Source organism: Mauremys reevesii, linkage group 1, assembly GCF_016161935.1.
Source record: "Mauremys reevesii isolate NIE-2019 linkage group 1, ASM1616193v1, whole genome shotgun sequence".
Lineage (NCBI taxonomy): Eukaryota > Metazoa > Chordata > Testudines > Geoemydidae > Mauremys > Mauremys reevesii.
Window position 1 is genome coordinate 220,961,773 of NC_052623.1, and position 20,411 is coordinate 220,982,183.

Sequence of the window (20,411 nt, forward strand, 5' to 3'; positions counted from 1 at the left end):
AATAGATATACAGGGAATTGAGCGGGTCTAGGTCAGTGACAGAACTTACACAGTAGTGGAGGAAGCTGTGCCAACTTCTCAGTGGCAAGACTTTTTGACTTCATTATAGGATAATCTCATTCAGTAAAACAGAAAGGCACTTAGAACAACAGCCCTTGCCCTCTGCTACTCAATAGCATCGTACTGCTTTCCTATCTCGTGTCACTTGTCTCATATGAGGCTGGTCGATGTAGAGCTTAATAAAGCTATACGTATTGTTATCAGGACTTTACATGCCACTCCGTTGCCGTGGCTGCCAATACTTATTAGCATAGCACTACCCCATATTCTCCATAAGGAAGCCTCCCTCACACTGCTGGCCAAGATCTGGGAGAATAGTGACCTACCTTTGTATGCAGATCACTTCAACCACCTGCAAGCTCACCTCTCTTCTAGATGTCGTTCATGGTCATTCATGCCATCACAGGATATGACAGTGGGATCTTCTTGTTGCCAAGAAGGCTAATGGCATTTTGGGCTGTATAAGTAGGAGCATAGCCAGTGGATCTAGGGATATGATCATTCTCTCTATTCAATATTGGTGAGGCCTCATCTGAAGTACTGTGTCCAGTTTTGGGCCCCACACTACAAGAAGGATGTGGAAAAATTGGGAAAAGTCCAGTGGAGGGCAACAAAAATGGGGATGGAGCACATGACTTATGAAGAGAGGCTGAGGGAACTGGGATTATTTAGTCTGCAGAAGAAAAGAATGAGGGGCTGCTTTGATAGCTGCTTTCAACTAGCTGAAAGGGGGTTCCAAAAAGGATGGAGCTAGGCTGTTCTCAGTGGTGGCAGATGGCAGAACAAGGAGTAATGGTCTCAAGTTGCAGTGGGGGAGGTTTAGGTTGGATATTAGGAAAAACTTTTTCACTAGGAGGGTGGTGAAGCACTGGAATGGGTTACCTAGGGACATGGTGGAATCTCTATCCTTAGAGGTTATTAAGGCCCAGCTTGACAAAGCTCTGGCTGGGATAATTTAGTTGGGCAACACAACAGTCATTAATCACTCTCTCATCACCAACCCAACCATCTGCCCACTGGGTTTTGACCTGCCAAGGCACCTGTGGTCATCTCTGAACTGGTTCAAAACAGATCACGGCACTTGTGTGGCAAACTTCTTCAAATGAGGTTTTTCAAATCATCCATGATGCAGCTGCTGCCAACTTCAAACTATGTGCATGTTCTTGATGCATGCCTGCTGACTTATTTAGATGGCGGGTGCCGGCTCTCCACCTGGCTGAAGAGGACACTATTAAATGGCTGGGCACATTGCGCATATGCCAAGAGGAAGCAGAAAGAGAAAGTGAATCCCATCGGGAACAAGCACAAATATGTCATCTAAGGGCTAGTCTACATTAGAAAGTTTTGCTGCTTTAACTATATTTACTTAGTTAGTGGCAAACCCCTATTAGAAGAATAAGTTATTATATATTAGTATTCGTCACCTTTATACCAATATAACTGCATCCACACTAGGACTTTGACTGGTATAAACATAATGGTAAAAATTATATTCCTAACCAACATACTTACATGGTAAAACTTTTAATTGTAGACCAGGCTTATTCAGTCTCCCACTCCTGCCCTTGGATGGATAGGAAGGAAGGGAACTTGGCTAATGAAGCACCTAAAGAGATCAGCTCTCTTACTGGACAGTCACACGACTGTCTCCATTTTTTCCTCCAATAAACTTGATCAGTTTCTTTTAGAACCATTTTCCCATTTAACTACTACACTTCTGCATGAAGAGACAGATGAAAAAGTCATCATTATTCCAGCTTTAAAGGACTGTGCATGATTTCTTTGAGAGCCAGTCTATGCTCCTATATTAGTCAGAACAGTCCTTTCTAAGAGACACAAGAGATTCTTTCCCTCAGCACTGAAGCACATTATGCCAGCAGCAGCCAGCCCTGAGATCACAACAGAAAATTAAACCTAGATTTCACACATATCAACAAAAACCACTAGCCATAGAGATGCTGAACCTACAAAAAACTCCCACACCGAGCTGCTACTATTGAGCATTAAACTGGGAACCAGTCATGGGAAAAACCAACCTACACCTAGGCTGGCTATAGTGTTCTTCTCAAACGCTCTTCCTTTTACTCCTTCAATCAATTAGTCATGTTTCTACATTAGTGTGAGTCATAAGTGGACCTCTGTTCCCGTGCAAGGGAATACAAGTAGAGCTGGGCGGGAAATGGCTTCCCATCTGTGAAACTTCTTGCAATTTTAAATATTTTATCATTTTACCTCAGGAAGAAACAGAGGTCTTTCTAAATTATTCATGAAAAAACAATGCACCACACTGCCCATGACACAGATATATGCTTGCACCATCCCCCTTCCCCCATAATAGGCTATAGCCTGGCTATGAGGATACTCACTTCTGATCCAGGAGACAGGTTCAAGTCCCTTTTCTGAATCAGGCAAATCAGGGACTTGGATCTGGATCTCACATAACCTAGACAACCACTGGGCTATTGGCCATTCTGGGGTAACTCATGCTCTTTCTCATCAGATGTTCCTTCCTAGACATGTAAAACTTCCCAGCAAAAGTTTTATAAAAAATAAGAAAATTCAGTTACCATGAAAAACTTATGGTGAAATATTTCCAACCTATTCTAACTATGAAAGAGTAAGAAATTCCCTTAAACTGATAGGCTACTTGTACCTTGAGTCCATGTGAAAAGGAGTAGACAGTATTTGCAGTTTGGGATATACAGAAACAAAAGGAAAAGAATAATAGACTCTACAACCTTGCTGTCTATCTTCAGAAGTCTGGAACCAAGGGAAAAGCAATACACTTTATGTGAAAGCCAAGGTTTTATTTGGTAACAGTCCTTTCCATGCTGTATCCAGTTCTTTGGGTAAAGTGTGCACTCTTCTTGCTTCAGAAGAAAATACCTATTTAGATATATCAGGTAGATCAGATTTCCGTGTTGCTGAGTGTGATGCAATTTGAGACCAGGGTCTTCTGATCCACAAAACCTCCTGAGACCTGCTTGTAGAACTGTTCATTTCTCATACTTTACTTTTTGACTTTGCCATTTGCAAGATAATTATAACTAGTGAAGAGCTGGGAGTGGGTTATTTTCTGTATACCCCCAGAGTCATTTTCAAAGAGTTTTGTTTTGTTGTATTCTGGATGCTATGGGTAAGGATGAAGCTGCTGACACTGCCTGATGCGGGGCTAATTAATTAGTTAACATCCTGACAGATCTCATACCAGATTCCTTGCAAGAAATGCACACAGATGCAGGCACCATAAATACATGGGAACATGCATGCAGGGCATCCAGGCTACAGTCTGCTGCTTTCTCAGAGAAATAGCACATGTTCACAGCATATCAGAAGTTTGGCAAATTCTGCCCAGTATGTTTTCCCCATAAGTGAAGCACTATGGTAACTGATATATTAAGTTAGCAAAAATGAAAAACAGGGATCCTAGTGATCCATTTTCCATGGGAAAAAATAAAAACACATATTAACTACAGTGGATTCCTGTTTGTCTGATCTAATTGGGACTAGGACTGGGGCCAGATCGGATAAGCAAAAATTCAGATAATCTGGAGAATGGGGAAAGAGCTTCATCCCTAGGCAGGGATGTGCTGACCGCTTCTTCCTACAGCTCCCATTGGCCAGGAACGGTGAACCGTGGCCACTGGCAGCTGCAGGGGGCCGGGCCTGTGGATGGTCAACATAAACAAAATGTCTTGCCGGCGGATTAGCCTGATGGGCCACATGCCGAAGATTGCCAACCCCTGTTATAGAGTCAAATCTCTGCAAGAAAGAGAGTGGAAAAAAATCACTAAAGAAAAACCTTTACTAAATTTCTCTATTTTGCTCTCTCTCTCACTCTATACATGCATATGTTTATTTATAACCAGACATGCCAAACCCATGAAAAAAAAAAAGCAGAAATTGGGCTTGGTTTTGGCTTAATTGGCTTGTGAGTTGCTTGTTGGCTAGTTTTTGGATTTTAGCTTGTTGGGCTTGTAGCTTGTTGCTTCTTTTTTTTTTATCAGCTCCCGGCAAGCAGGGTAACAGGGGGTGTGGGGGGGAGCAGGGGCAAGGGGCAAGCAGTTTGGGATTCTTAGGGATTGGCTTGTTTTGGCCTCGTTTTGAAATGGGATTAGCTAGATTTTTGACTTATTGTGAAAGTCGGGGTGCTTATTTACTGCGTGAAAGTTGGCAACTGTGTTTATAACCCTTAAACCAATCATGAATATCATCAACATTCCTTGTTCAATGACAACACTTTCAGGGGGGAGTTCCCCAAGTTTCAGTACTTATTACTATCACAAGTTCATATGAAAATATAAGTATGCATTCACACATACAGCCTTTGGGAGGATTTACCTTTCTCAGTCTCTATGGAATGGTGTCCAAATCCTCTGTAGACCTCACCTGTTTTCAGAGGTTGCTTACTGGACCAGGACCCATTCATACTATGGCTAGAGGTGGAGGTAGTGGTGCTATGTGCCTCATAACTTTTAGACCAGTGGTTAAAGTACTGATCTCGGATGCTGGTGTCCCCTGGTTCAAGTGTCCTATCTCTGCAGAGGTGGGTAAAAGGGCTTGAACATGGGATCTCCATTTCTCAAGAGAGTACTCAAACCACTGAGTTATGGAATATTCTGATGTGGAGGAAGGTCCCTCTGTTACCTGGGTTCTTTCAATCCAAAGCTCTTGGTAACTTTGTGTGAGGAGGTGTCAGGAAATAAATCAATGGAGACATAGCTGTCCGACCGATAGATGGCTGGCACAAACAGGACAATACAAGAGTGCTCTCATTTAAAGCTATACTTTACTTAGTCTCAAGCACTTACACATGTCCACACAGATTAGTAAAACACCACAAAAAATTCCAGGCTCTTGAGGAGATCTCAAGTGGATAACTGCAGGCATCCAGTGGGCAGCCGGCCATCTGCTGGGAAACTTGAGAGGTATTCAAGCATCCATCAAGCACAGATTTTCTTTTCTTTTTATAGCCAACTTGTTAGTACTGCATAACTTGTTCATTATCAAAATGGCTGAATAGAAGCTAAGTTAAGTGTGGAGATTTCCAGCCTGTCAGGTGGGCAGTTTACCATCTGTCAGGGAGGGAACTTTCTATCAGTTAACCAGGTTTATAGCAACAGTCAACTATTGCCAGACTTTCCATCTTACAAAACCTCATGCTTTGGGAAAACAACTCGAGTCAGGAGGGCACAGGGTCATGTTTACTCCTCTAGGTCACTTATGTCCCCCTCCCCTCTTGGGTCTGTTAGTTGTGCTAAGGTTTCAGAAAGGCCTCCTTTTAGCTGCTTTCAGCAATAGGCATAACGATTGGTATTCCAGCTGCTGGCAGTGGTTTAAACATGTTACTGAGCTCTGGGCTATCAAAAATCTGTTCCTACACCTCATTCTCTTGTGTTGAAGTTTTTAACGGCAGCAAAATAATGAACACGCAATTGGAGCAGGGGGATTGGACCCAGGGTCTCTCACCCTCTATGTGAGTCCCTTACTACAGGACTACAGTCTTTCTCACACTCTTGTTTTGGCCCAAAGATATTTTCACTATTTAGCCAAAGTGAAACAGCTTCAGCAGGAGACAATGAGGGAGCTCTATATTAGCATATTCCACAGCTCTGGTTACAGCACTTGCCCCACAACTGGGAGACCACCTGTTCAAATCCTTTCTCCCACTTTGCCAAAGGGAGGAATTGGATGTGGATCTCCCACATCCCAGTGAGTACTCTGACCCCTGGGATAAAAGTTATAAGGTCTTTTCCTCTAACCATTTGGTGTGAAATGAAGCAGGCACCTGACTCATTTGCACAAGAAATTACTTAGGCACCTAAGCCACCTAATTTCAGGAGAGGGGTTTCTATGTGTCGATCTCTAGCAGAGATCAGCACCTCTCTGAAGCCAGGATTTAAGCATCTATCTCTTTAAGAGGGGCAGAACATAGCACACACCCCACTTATCAAGATCTCCCATTGGGGAGCTTAGGTTGCTCCCTGCCTACCATGCTGGCTTCCGTAGATTGCATTCTTAGCTGTCTGTCTCTCCCCATTCATTGTATAGGGAGTCTAGTTGCCTAGCTCAGGCTTTATGGATCCCAGTGTTGTTTCTGTGTTTTTTCTAGACACTTTAAAGTTTGGTGCTATGGTGCTCAGCATCACAGCACCCAAGTCCCTTCGTGGATCTGGGCATGTGTGTCTCAGTTCCCTATCTGTAAAATGGGGGTAATGATGCTGGTCTCACACTGGGAGATCTGAGACATGGTGAGTGTTGCAGAGGTTTTCTGGGTTGAGTGCTGGTTTTTTAAGGGTTGGACAGAATTGTGTTCTTTCAATTCCTGGAAACTTTTGCCTGTTTTCCACTCAAGGTGTGGAGGAAATCTAAGCCAGGATCTGTATGAAATAAACCAGTAGCAATCAGTTCACCCCTGTACATGCTTTACTTTCCTTGTTTTCCCCCCACTCTCTTTCATTCAACTCATCTTTGTCCAAGGAGTCAGGGGAAACTACTGGCTCCAATGAAACAATTAAATGGTACTGCTGCACACATGTACTTATATGACCCTGGTCTGAGACAAGTACATACATTTTTTGTTTATTTGAATTATTCCTTGGGGTGGATTGTTGGCAGTAAGAATCAAGTCTAGGATGGGTGGATCTTAATCCATGAGCCTCCAGTGTCTAACCTAAAAGACTCAGCTCTGTTTGAGCAGGCCATAGCAGGATCATCAATCTCCAGCTGGTTTAGCCACTACCAGAGGGGGACAGCACCACACTGAGTGATCCTGGCTTACACTTGGAACTCTTTAAAGTGATTGTGGGGAAACTCTGCCTTGATGGAGTCTTCTCTCCATTTGTAGCCAAAGGAAGGGCTGGGTAAGAGCCCCCATTTTCCAGTAAGAGCTCTCTTCCAATTTCACCAGAGCAGTGGTTCTCAACCTATTTACCACTGTGGGCTGCATATGCAGCTCTCTTTGTTACATGGGCCACATCCACACAATATATATACACTACCTGTATGGCCCTGAGGATGACACATGGGCTGCAGCTGTGTGCTGATTAGGCCGCAAGTGGCCCACAGGCCGTGGGTTGAGAACCACTGCATCAGAGTAAGGTCTCTAGTAAGAAGTGATCTAAATCTGCTCCATGGTTTTCATTCTGATTCTTGTTAGGTGGCATAATGATTTTGGGGAGAGGGGGTTAAAGAGGATCTCTCAAAGACAAAGTAGTAGTTACCAAAGAATTAGAACATTGTTTCAGTTGTTTAATAGTAAGTCATCAAATATGGACATTACAGGTAAAAAAAAATATTATTGGCACGGGACAAGGGAAAAAAATCACATTTAGAAGCAAAAAACAAAAACAAAAAAGAGTTTTGTATAAAAAATGATATCTAGGCAACAGGAGATAAAAGACAGGTTTCAGAGTAGCAGCCGTGTTAGTCTGTATCCGCAAAAAGAACAGGAGTACTTGTGGCACCTTAAAGACTAACAAATTTATTTTAGCATGAGCTTTTGTGATCTGCAGCTCACTTCTTCGGATGCATAGAATGGAACACACAGACAGGGGATATTTATACATACAGAGAACATGAAAAGGTGGAAGTATGCATACCAACAGGCAGAGTCTAATCAATTGAGATGAGCTATCGTCATCAGGAGGAAAAAAAATAGCTCATCTCAATTGATTAGACTCTGCCTGTTGGTATGCATACTTCCACCTTTTCATGTTCTCTGTATGTATAAATATCCCCTGTCTGTGTGTTCCATTCTATGCATCCGAAGAAGTGAGCTGCAGATCACGAAAGCTCATGCTAAAATAAATTTGTTAGTCTTTAAGGTGCCACAAGTACTCCTGGTTTTTTTGGAGATAAAAGAGTTCTCCATGTGAGATGGATGAATCCTGGGGGCATCCTCAAGCTGGCTCCACAGCAGTGTCACACTCTGGAGGCTGGTCTGGATTTCGGAACAGATGCAAGGGCCAAGAACAGAAGGCTGGTTGGTGAAGTGGAGTGTGGTTATTGCTCCTCCTACTGAAAGAGGAGCCATCTCCTTTTTTAATAGCCTACAAGCACTTTCTGTGAGCACAGCAGAGAATTTTAACAGCATAATAGGAACCCTGTCCTGTTTTGTGCTCTGCCGAAACAGGACTAGAGTGCTCAGAACTTAAATAACTTATGTCAGAGTTGGATGACTTAAGTTGGACTCCATACAAAATGGAGCCTTATAAATATAGGCAACAGTAGCAACTGAATCCTCCAAAATAGGACCTCATACTTTCTATGTTAGTTCTTGTGCCATTACAGAAGACTTCAGCTAAACAGACCCTTTTCACACATAGAGTAGTATATGCTTTCACAAGAATACCCCAAGGCTTTTCCGTTTTTCAGTGTTGCACAATATGGACCACGGTAACGTTTCAGACTTGGAAACCTGGGATGAAGAGACATTTTACTGTCAGTCAGACAAGTCACATATCAAAAATCATAAATAGTTACCATGATAACACAGGTATAATTGTGATAATAGAGTAGCTTTTTTTAAAAAAAAGGAAGTGAGGTTATGAGAACAGTAAGCTAGTAATGTTGACTAGAGTGAAGTACAGGGCAGAGGGATACTAATGCTTCTTATTCCTGACCTCCAGCATCCCCAGTTATTTGGGCCCTGGTATTCAACAGTGCTTTTTTCCAACACTTCAAAGACCTGACCTGCACAACCTTTCAGTGTTCAGCTCAGAAATAATGTAGAAAATTATGTGGAATTGTACCTACAATTGTTTTCTTTTCCTTAGAAATTATTGGCAGACGAAAAAGAAAAAAAATGTTTTAAAAGGTCATTTTAGATTAAAAGTTTTTCATTCAGCCAGTTCTGTCCAGGACATATTCTACCCTTCTCTGCTACTAGGCACAAATTGGGAAGCAGGATGAGTTATGCTAGATTGCAGTCCTGATCCAGTGAATCACACACACACGTTTCTGAAGTCACACTTCAGAACTGGCTCTCCCCTTGTTGTTTGCATCCTGTAAAGATTCTGCAATAAATACACAGGGAAATAGTAGCAAAGTCTTACACGTCAGTGGTGAGAGCAGTACCATCTTCCCACTGCCAGTAGCCTTTGGTTTCATTATACAATAATCCCATCCAGAAAGGAAAATATGTCAGTGGTTTTATGAAGTCCTATGGAGAAAAAAAAAAGAGACAAAAATATGGTAGAACTGGCAGTACTTTGACGGCTATTTTTTTCCATAAAATATGCAGTTTCACCAAAATCAAAATGTTTCCCATGGATTCTTCAATACTAGCTACATTTTTTTTTCATTTTCCATTTTAGTTTTTGACAACTGAAAAGTTTGGTTTTTGATTTGGTTTCCAGATTTTTATCTTCCCCCCCCATCTCTTCTCTTTCTCCCTCAGCACTATATTATTTTCCTTCTATTCTCCCATGTAAAAAGTGGGGAAGAAGTGAGATGGAGAGAGAAAGAAAGGGGGAGAAGCAATGAAAAAACTCTCCCCTGCAGTACCACTTTTTTTGCTTTACTCCCCACTTTTCAAGTTGGAAAATAGATTGAGGTAAGGGGAGGGGGGGGGGGAGAAGAGAGCAGAAAGCCTATAAAACCAGAACACTGAAAATTTGATTTTTGTTGTGTTTAAAAAAAAGGTTTCAAACAAAATACTTTAATTCAAAAATTTGGAAATAATTTTTTACCATCTCTTAAAAAAATAACACAACTCAGTCTTCTGCCCTTCCTATAGTTATATGGATTTGAAGGAAAGGAATATGGCTAACGTTCTATGTAGGTCCGACTGCCAGCTGGTCAATCACAGAATTCCTTACACCCAGAAAAGGGACCATAATGTGTGTGTAGGGGTTGTTTTTTACCTCCCCTCCTCTCCATTAAAGGTACAGTGATTCCAACTGAGGGGGCTGCATGGGAGCTAGGTTCCCATCCACAAACAAGAATCCTTAATTGCACTGCTTTTAACTTGAGTTGTAGGTCTGCCAGGGTGCATAGGCTAAAGCTTGAGTTAACACAACTCATCTGCTGCTAACATGATGATTCTATAGTTTGGATGCAGGCTAGCTCCACCTGTGTGCTGCTAGTGGGAAGGCATTACAGAACAATTATCCCCATGTGCCTAGAAATAACAGAGAAGTTCTCCCACAATTCACTGGGAAAGAACTCAGAGCAACTCAGCTTACTGCAGTGCTAAGAATCATGGGATACACCCCCAGAAGTCTTGGTGGTACATATAGAGGAGTTCAGTGCTAGTGTGGACACAGCAGCTTCAGTGTTATTTCACACTGTGTCTGTTCTTACTCCAGCTACGCTAACTCAAGAGAAATAACTCAAGTGTAGATAACTTGTGTTAAAAGCGCAGTGAAGCCATACTCTCAATTCCTTTAACTGTTTAAATCAGTGATAATTCTAAATTCTTTCCACATCTCCAATACACAAGATTAGCTAAGGGTCCCTTTGGAACTGAGAATACAGCTGGTATGGATGAGGGACTCATATCATGCCAATGTCCATATCATGAGTAGAAAAGGTACTGTTATCAAGACAAATCTTATTTTCCAAGGCTATGAAGAAGGGATGAATGGAGAGTGATAAGTTAATAGCCCTGAGAGGTTAGGGCAATTTTATTGTTTGTATCAGTCAAATTTGTAGATTTGGTATGTATTTTCCACATAAAATAATATGGCAATCAGACACATCAATGCATTATATAACCTCTTCCTCTCCCATCTTTGACAAATCAGTTATTTGTAGTTTGGGATATACAGGAATTCTAAGGAAATGAAATAGACTTTACCAGCTCTTCCTTGCTGTCTATCTTCAGCAGTCTGGAGGCCAGGGAAGAGCAATATTCTTTACACACAGACCAAGAATTTATACCAGACGAAAGTTTGTAACAGTCCTTCCCATGCTGTATCCAGTTCTTTGGACAAATAATGCATTTGTCTCCTTCAGGAGAAAATATATGTACAGAGGGTCAGATCTGAGTCAGAGTCAGTTAGAAATTGGGTTCTCTTTCCAACAAATTCACCTGAGAGCTGATACTGATACTCCACCCTCTGACTCTACAATGTCTAGTATTAATAGTCCAAAAGTACCAATTTATTTTCCTTAGAAATTTTAAAAATCGTTTTTCAAAATTTCCTGAGATTTTTTTATTTCCCCCTCTCCCATTCCCCTTCTCTCCCACATTTTTAGAGGCAAAAATATTAAAAGGGAAAATGAGTGGGTAAACAAAGAGATAGCAAGATTAGGGAAATGATTGCACATTTTAAAAAATAAAGTTTATAACTCTTCATCAGAAATGAAACATTTCAAATAAATCTAATTCTGAGAAAACTGTTAATGAGAGAGAGAGACGGTAGATGAGGTATCATCTTTTACTGGACCAACTTCTATTGGTGAAAGAGACAAGCTTTTGAGCTACACAGTTTCTTCTTCTCCTTAACTAGCAGCTCTTTGTAACTCGAAACCTTGCATCTTTCACCAAAAGGAGTTGGTCCAATAAAAGATTATGGGCAGAACGTATAAGAGGTTAAGCCTTCTCAAAATAAAAAAGGCTGGCCATGTAGGAGGTAAATGCCAGATGTGGGTTACCTCCCTTTGGAGGTGCATTGGCCCGCCACCTTTGCATCCTGTGAGCAGGAGTGCCAGAAGCTACCTGAAAGTGTGTGGGGGGGGTGTGACGGTGGGGACACCAGCACCTGGACCATGGCTCTGCCACCCCCAATCTGCCCCTCCCCTGCTGCGGGGGGAGGGTTGAGTGGCATGAAGTCCTCCTGGCACCCCTGGTGCTGCACTGCCTGCCTGCCTTCCCCTGCCCTTCATCTGCAAAGTTTTCCCCCCTGCCCATGTGCATGTAGACCTGTGCACACGTGCTCTCCCTCGGAGGTCCTTCCTCTTCCTACATCAGCCTGCCCTGGGCTGGTGGGCCTTCTCATCCCTCTACCTGCCTTTCCACACACCCCTGGTGCAGTTCTCTGTCTTCACCCCATTGTTTGGTCATGTCCTGCACCCTGGCTGTTCTCTGCTCCTCCCCATATTTCCCCTATGGGATTTCCTCCCTCCTGCAGTTGTTGCTGCTTCCCATGCCAAACCCACCTGCCCCCAGCTCTCTGTTGCTCCCTGAGTGAGTGGCAGGTGGGTCTGGACGATGGAGAAGGAAGCCTGGGCGTGGCTTGGAGGAAGGGCAGAGGGGGACAGGGCAATGGTCTGGGCGCCAGTGGGCCCCCCAGTTCTAGAGGGCTTCTGGCACTCCTGGATGTAGCCTCCCCAAATAGAAGACTCATGTGTTACCTATGTAAAAGATGTTACCTCACCCACCTTGTCATTGTAATATCTTGGGACCAACATAGCTACGGTACTGCAAACGGTTAAGAAGAGAGGCAATTATCCATCACAGAATGGTGGAGGGAAATTTGTTGATCAGCTTTAGTCATTAGTACTTAGCTAAGATTGTGTCATTTTCCTTGGAAAATTGCTTAGCACACTATACACCGGGAACAGGTACAGTCTAGAAACCATATGCCCTCATGTACTTTATGGCAGACAGTGCTCTCAAGGTGTCTGCTACTCTCTTTACTGACATTTACAATTTCCAAACAAAGATCTCAAACTGCTCATTACATTTTTATAAAGGTAAAATGAGTGAAATAACTATTTTTGAGAATGAGAATTTGCTTATGTGAGACTGTAAAGAATAAATTGTATCAAGTTAGGCACAATGTAGTTAGTTAATATTTTTTAGCCAAATGTTAACCTCGCAGGATACTAGAACAATATTCCTGTTTATCAGGTTTGGGGAAAATGGGTCTGGTTCTGTTTCAGGAGACCTCAGGAGTATTTGTTCTCCTAGCAGCATGTGAAGATGCTCCCTCCAGCATCACAGTGCTTCCTACAACACTGCTTAAGTACAAAACCAGTCCCTGCCCCATAACACGAGTAAAGGGGTGGAAAGTTAATGGGAGGATGTTAGCATGAGAAACTTCTCCCACCCTCTCCAGCTACCAGCTAAATATGTTCAGCTATGCCAGGTCTCTTCCAAGCAGGTTTGTTCTCTTGCACAAGTGAGTAAACAAACAGAAAATCACTCTTCGTTCTCAGGCTTTTGTGCCACCCTTCCCAGAGTCTCCAGCACCTTGCACCAGGCAGCTTCCCAGCTCTAGTCAGCTCAGTTCCCTTCTTGGAGCAGTAGACTCAGGGCTGCCTCCCTGAGCACTTAGTGCTTTCCTTTGGGACTCACCACAGGAGCTAGCACCACACTACCCTGCCTTTCCATCCATAGGCACTGCCTCACCCAATCACTCTCTCCTTTGCTTGGCCTCTAGCAGTCCTTTATAGTCCCAGATGTATCCCAACCCCTTCTAACTGGCTGGATTAGGCTCACCTACTGTGTCACAGGGGCACTAGGCCTGGTCTATTGACCGGGACCAGCTACCCTGTCACAGGAGGCATCCTGTGGCTATGGGAAGTGAAGAGAAGCAGTTGGGTGTGCTGGAAGGGGAGGAGTGAGGGGCTGAAGCAGAAAGAGTGGAAGCTTAAATTGCCCACTCCTCCAGCATGCCAGGCTGCCCTTACAAGTTTTCACTCCCTTTCTAGCGAGAGAGACAAACTGTGAGCTGGTCAATATGCCAACGTTATATAAGGCAAGTTGTAGAGCTGGTTTGGAATTATCCATTGAAATAGGTGATGGAAAATTCCCCAAAAATCAGTTTACTCTGGGAACTGTTGAACTGGCTGAAATTGCATGTACAGATAGCTGACTGAAGCACACAGAGGCTTACTGCATGAAGAGTCCCCAGTTCAGCAAAGCTGAACATTTTACAGCATTCTTAGACCTGGTCTACAATTAGAAAATTAAGTCAGTTTAACTATGTAACTCAGGGTATGAAAAATCCACATCCCTGAGCAGCATAGTTAAGCTGACCTAACCCCCACTGTAGACAGCACTAGGTCAGTGAAAGAACCTAGTTACCATCTCATGGGGAGGTGGATTACCGCCATTGATGGGAGAACCCCTCTCATTGGCAGAGGCAGTGTCTTCATTGAAGAACTTCAGTGGCACAGCTGTGCTGCTGTAGCATTTTAAGTGTGGACATACCCTTAGTTATTTTGGCCCCAATGCAGCAAAGCTCCTAAGCACATGCTTACATTGCACTGAAATTAATGGGACTGACCCACATGTTCAAGTGCTTTGTTTAATAAGGGCTATAATGACTGAGAAACTATTTGCAACAAACTCATATTACTTGTGACTAGAAATCCAGCATTTGAATGCTGCTCTCCAGAGGTGAACAGCTGGTGAGTTAATTCGCATAATGCCCCTCAATCTCTTTGTTCATTAGCAGCTGATGTTGATTCAGAACCATATTCTGTGTTGAGATAGGATTTAATGTTCCTGTATGGAGTAGGTAGAATAATATTAATTGAAAAATTAATTCAAGAGTTTTAATAATATTTAAAAAAAACCATATTTTTCTTCATTTTCATCCAATTCTCTTCCTGCAACACATAATGGGATAATTCTCTGCTGGCAAAATACCATTGACTTCAATAGAGTTATGCCAACAGAAAATGTAGGCCCTTATGTATGTTATCAGTTGTTTCACCCTTTCCTTGAAGAAAGTGTACACAAGGAGCACATTGTCAGATTCTCCTTGTTCCTATACAAAAGTAAAGCATTCTAATTAATGTAAAATCTCATCACCTGGACTACAGAAGTGCTGGAAGCTATTAGAATCAGACCATGGTGCAGACGCTGCTCTCTTTTGCCACTCTGGTAGTGCAAGAGGGTGGAAACTGGCTTCTAGGGATATCCTTGGAGTGGGGGATTTCCTGCTGGCAAACACCATGTGCAAAAACCTGGCACAGGGTACATATTTGGAGAGAGAGTGGGAAGGGCCACAGAACCCCAGATGCCCTTAACGCCCCCAGGGCTGGGGTCTGTGTAAAACCAGCACTGGGACTAGGGAGCTGTAACTGGCTCCTGATCACCACCACCAAATCCAGCAGAGACTTGGGGGTTGGGTGATCTGAGTTATATTTCTCTGGTTAGAAATAGAGCTTCTAGCATTAGAGCTAGTTGATTTTTAAAAAAAATTGAATTTAAAAAATGAGGGAAATTTAGAAACAAAAAACCTAATTTTTCCACTTTTTCCATGCAATTTCAGAAGTTCTGTTAAAAATTACCAAGACTAAAGTTAAATACAAGAAACACAGTTGTCTGCCAAAGGCAAGGTCCTGTACCTTTTGACTGCAAAGTTTTCAAGAAATTAGTATTCTGGATTTGAAGATGATCTCTCTCCCATGTGAGGTTTTCTAGGACTTCCTGTAGCTCATGAGTTTGGTTTTCCAAAATAATTTGCTGGCTGGTAAGATTTTCCAGAATTCCCTGCTGCTGGCTGAAGTTTTGCTGCCATCTGCATACTAGATATAAAATCAGAAAATAACATCCCATAGAAAGACAAAGAGATGTAAGTTTATTATTTCCAGTTCCAATTATTTTTGATGTTAAAGAAATAATTTTAAAAATTACACTAAGAAGATTCTTCTTTCATTTTAAAAATGTTTTTAATGTTCAAGGCCTGTTCTAGGAAATCTGGAGTCTCCTGTAAAGCCATATGCTTGGGCACCCTGAATGCAAATGCCAATATTCAGTGTGCAATCTCCCCTGACACACCTACCCCAAACTTCCATACCTTGCCATTTGTAGGGAGAATAGGAAATGATTTCAGACATGCTGTGTCTATTTGTGGAGAGAGTTAAGGGAATACTGGATAAAGGTTTCCTTTTAAGTAAGAGAGGCTAACAAGCAACAAAGTGCCCCAGTAAGGGCCACGATAAAGGGGAAGCCATCCCAGTTCCCTAGGGGCTCAAATTGTTACTACAGAGTTCTCAGACACCACAAAGATTTTCATACTACACAGTATGGAGTAGCATAGCATGAGCAGTAATCAGCACACTAGTATTTTCCATCGCTTAGATGGGATCTCCAGGGACCCCTGTGCCACTGTAGGTTTAGTAGCTTTGTCTGAATTGGCCTTCTGTAAATGTAGTGTAACTGAAAGATGACAAACTGCCAACCTGAACAGCATGGGTTATCATGGTTTATTTGTGGCACAGGTAAAGCACTGGTACTGACGCTGCTGGCTTCACTACATTGCCCCATGGATGTGCCTCCTCTTTGTTTTGGTATGAGAGATGAGTTGTTTCCTGACCTATTCACATTTTAATCTTCCTGCAGAGACTGTGAACCATGGAGATAATCACCCCCAGCTGTGGTGCTGGCTGTTGAGATGGACACCTGCTCATTGGTATCCACCTGCTGTGTATAGTCTTATACTTGGTCTGTAAGTTTGTTGGGGCAGAGCCTGTCTTTTTGTTATATAGTTGTATAGTGCCTAGCAAAATGAAGTGGGGTCTCTAGGTGCTACTGCAATGCTAATAATAAATAATTCATTTCACATCCAGGTGCCAGCAGATGGCAAAAAAATGTGCTTTTAATCTCTTGGAGTGACCTGGATTTGAATTTCTGACCCAGAGATTAAAATCTATTTCATTACCAGTGTCATAAGCCAATGGGAGAGATGAGTTTCAGCACAACTGAAATATCAGGCCCTAGGTGTATCAAATTGGTCACTCAAAAACTGAGCCCCCCCAAAATCTGTGGCTGCTTTTGAAACTTGGGTTTTAGTGTTTTCTCTATAATACTTACCCAGAACACCCCAAAGCCTGATGTTACCAGCAAAGCCAAGCAGAGGATTCTAAGGATTAATGCAAAGAGCCTTCACAGAGGAGAAGGACAATCTAATAAAGAGAGCAAGAACAAAGACAGGCAAACCGAGTCCCTCTCCTTAGAACCTGGGGTCAGACTGGGGCTTGTCCAGACTGCAGCAGATTCTCCAAGCCAGAACCCACCCAGCAATTCCCTTAGAATATCAGACAAACAGTCCTTCTAGTCCACTGTCTTGCCTTCAGGAGTAGCCCATATCAGTTCTTCAGAGGACAGTGTAAGTTCCCAATTATGGATAACTATGGAATAGCCTGCCCATATAGGAAGTTTTGTCCTAACCCCCAGCAGTTGGCTTATGCCGTGAAACATTGAGGAGGATGTGAAATACAGCAACCTGCAAAATAAGAACTTCTTTTCATAGAGTATCAGGGTTGGAAGGGACCTCAGGAGGTCATCTAGTCCAACTCCCTGCTCAAAGCAGGACCAATCCCCAGACAGATTTTTTGCCCCAGTTCCCCAAATGGCCCCCTCAAGGATTGAACTCACAACCCTGGGTTTAGCAGGCCAATGCTCAAACCACTGAGCAATCCCTCTCCCCTTTTTTTGATTAGATGCTCAATAATTCTGACAACCAATGAGTGGTTGGGGAAAACAGACTTCCTTTTTGGCCAGTAAGTCTGTGAACTCTCCACATCTGCATGATTATTTCCTGCATTTGGATCCCAAGTCTCCCAGTACCATGACATTAGCAAGCACAATAGAAAGCAAACATAGAATTTTCCACCTCCTGAAATACCCCATTAGAAACAATCAACAGATAGTTGATGAAGAACTTTGACCATGGTCAGTACGTCCAGACCACAACATAGGGCCCCTCTCCAGCTCCAATTTCCCACCCCCAGGTGTCACTGCCCATTTGGAGTAGCAGTGGCAGGACAATCCACTCCCTTCTCAGACAGATGTTAACACCCCATTGAAATGAATAGGGCAGCTCACACATCTCAGAGCCATTGTTTCAAGCTCTTTGCAGATTCCGGCAGGTGTAAATGCAGTGGTTATGGCCAATTCAAATTTTTAAGCCTTTTTCTTTTTTTCACAAACATGAGGGCTAGTTTTTTTTAAAATTAAAGCTGGGATTCCAGTGTAATCACATGACTCTAGGAGATGGGGTCCTAGTCATGGGCCTCTAGTGCCTATGTCTTAATGTGGTCCTAAGTAAAACGCCGGCATGTATACAGTCAATAGCTTGTAATGCAAGCTACCTTTGTTCTTGGTGATCTCAGCTCTTTGTCTGCTTTGCTGTTGAGTAGGAGTGTGAAATTTCAGTTCTAAATAGGTCACCTCCTGCTCGCTCATCCTGGGGGGATATAGGATAGAAAATTTAAACTTTTCTTTGGTGGACTGAGGTGAGTGATGGGGTTGAATGAGGAATTGGCATGACAGAGCTGTGTATTTCTGACACAGAGCGCAAACAAATAAATAAACCATAACCTTTATTATGCCCTAATAGATTGGTCTATGGGAGCCAGAATATCGGGATGAATTAAAATTTCATATTGAACAGGAAGTTCAGTAGGCAATTCTTATTATTTTTGTCTGCTTCCAGAAAACTTAGTTAAACTGAAAAGAAAAGTTGTTAGAACATGTCAATAGTTAAAGCCAAACAAACCTTAAGAAAACTGAAATAAAGCAATCTGATTCCTTACAACACCCCACCAAAAAACACAACTGTAAAGGATGATCGCACTCTCAAAAAATGTGTAAAAATGACACTTACTCAACCAATTCATTCTGTTGTGTGTATTTATCTGTTGTCTTTAATTACCAAAAAAAGTTTCATACTTTTTACTCTTGCTCACTCTGCAGACCCTAAACAGCTCAGGTGGGTTTTTCCTCATGCCATAATAGTCAACAAATTCAGGCTTTGAGCGAGAGGACAAGAACTCTACACAAAAAATACCTAGCCTGTGTTCTCCACAATTCATATGTAAAGACTGTCAGCAAGATTTCAGGTGCACATATTTTGTATAGGAATAAAATATTTGTCTTGATTTCATTTTGTTGGGCCCAATCTATACTTCTAACCCTTTTATGTGACTTCTCCGACTCCTCTAGAGAACACCTTTTCTTTTAACATCATTTGAAAGTGTTATTAACATGCTAGTTACACCCTCTTCCACATAAATAATGACAAAACTTATCACCAATTTCTTGTAAAGCCGCCCCCCGCCACCACCCCATTAGCTGAATACCCTGCATTCAATATACTGTATTTGTTAGCTTTTGTTCCTGGTCCCTCTACAAACTTTCAGTCCAAGAGACAATGTTGATTTCTAAGACAACTTGAATTAACTTTACAATAAGATTTCTTGAGACTTTTTACCAAAGAGTTTTCTGAAATTAATATATGTATACCTTTCCTTTCCTTCCCTGGTTGGTAGTGATCTTGTATATTTGTAATAGAATGACATAGAACACATAGCAATAAATGCAGAAGCAAAATGCTATAGGGACTGCTCAAAATATTACATCCCAAACATGTTTGTCACTTGTTTTACCAGAATTAAAAAAATATAGAAGTTATCAATGCATTGAATTCAATTACCACTCATATCATGAACAGGACAGGAGAGGCAAATCACAGCTACACCAATTATCTAATTTAACAAGGAAGACCAAAGACCACTTGGTGGCAATACCTATGTATATGTCCAGGGGTCTGTATATGTTCAAGTGGATTTCTGGAATAGAACTTTAAGAGGTTCACTTGTGTAGTCAGTCCTACATAGATGGCCTCAGGGAAAGAAGAGAGTTGAGAGTCTATCCTCTGAGAAGATGGTCAATGTGAGCAGAGACAGGGAGAATTCTTTACTCTGCGATTTTCCAGCTGCATCTGCACAGGAAGCTCTCACTGTGCTAACGTGAAGTGCAATGCCCCTGCACAAGGCGATCAGTACAAAGGGACTTTCAGTTGTTTGGGTTAAAGCATCACTAATGAGGCCGATGATGTTAATTTCAATGCCTGGTTGGAGGCACTGAGATGCTTGAACTTCTGCTGTAAACAATTGTGTCTACCAAAGACTTAGCTGGTGTCCAAACATTTTTTAGAATAGTTTTATTCTCCCTCAGGTTGGGCTCTTTGCCAAACTGTTCTCTAAAATAGACTTCTGTAACATATTGACTGCACAGAAGGAGATAGGGGAACCTCTCTGCTGCTTCATCTTTTGAATTTTCCCTAGTCTCTGTCAGAACCCTCCATATCAGAACCCTATAACAAAAGCTATAACATTGTCACTAGAAGAACCAGTGGGAGCAGCACTGGTGTCAGCAAAATCAGAATCAACATCAGAAAAGCCTTTGAAACTAATGGCTTCAGTATCAGCAGCCTCATAGTCTCTTTTATTCCTTTTACTAGTCACTTTAGTGCCTAGGTCAAGAGCAGAAACAGGTGCTGGACAAAGCCCGTTTCTGACTTGGGTCAGTGGGCAGATGGTGGGAAATTCTGCTAGAATGTGACATGATAATAAAAGCAGGAACCAGGGGTGAAAGTAACATAGAGGACTTTCTGGTACAAGACCTGCTTCAGGACCCCAAAAGGGGCGGGGCCTCGGGCAGA

The 20,411-nt window shown here is 42.3% G+C and overlaps 1 long non-coding RNA gene across 1 annotated transcript in view; it reads left to right on the plus strand.

Annotated features, from left to right (window-relative positions):
* Positions 1 to 18,787, plus strand: part of LOC120395163 — a 39,524-nt gene extending 20,737 nt beyond the window's left edge. The window contains exons 2-3 of the long non-coding RNA XR_005592502.1: positions 16,307 to 16,412; positions 18,662 to 18,787. This is a non-coding gene — a long non-coding RNA (uncharacterized LOC120395163). The remainder of the gene's footprint in view (positions 1 to 16,306; positions 16,413 to 18,661) is intronic.
* Positions 18,788 to 20,411: the final 1,624 nt, after the last annotated feature.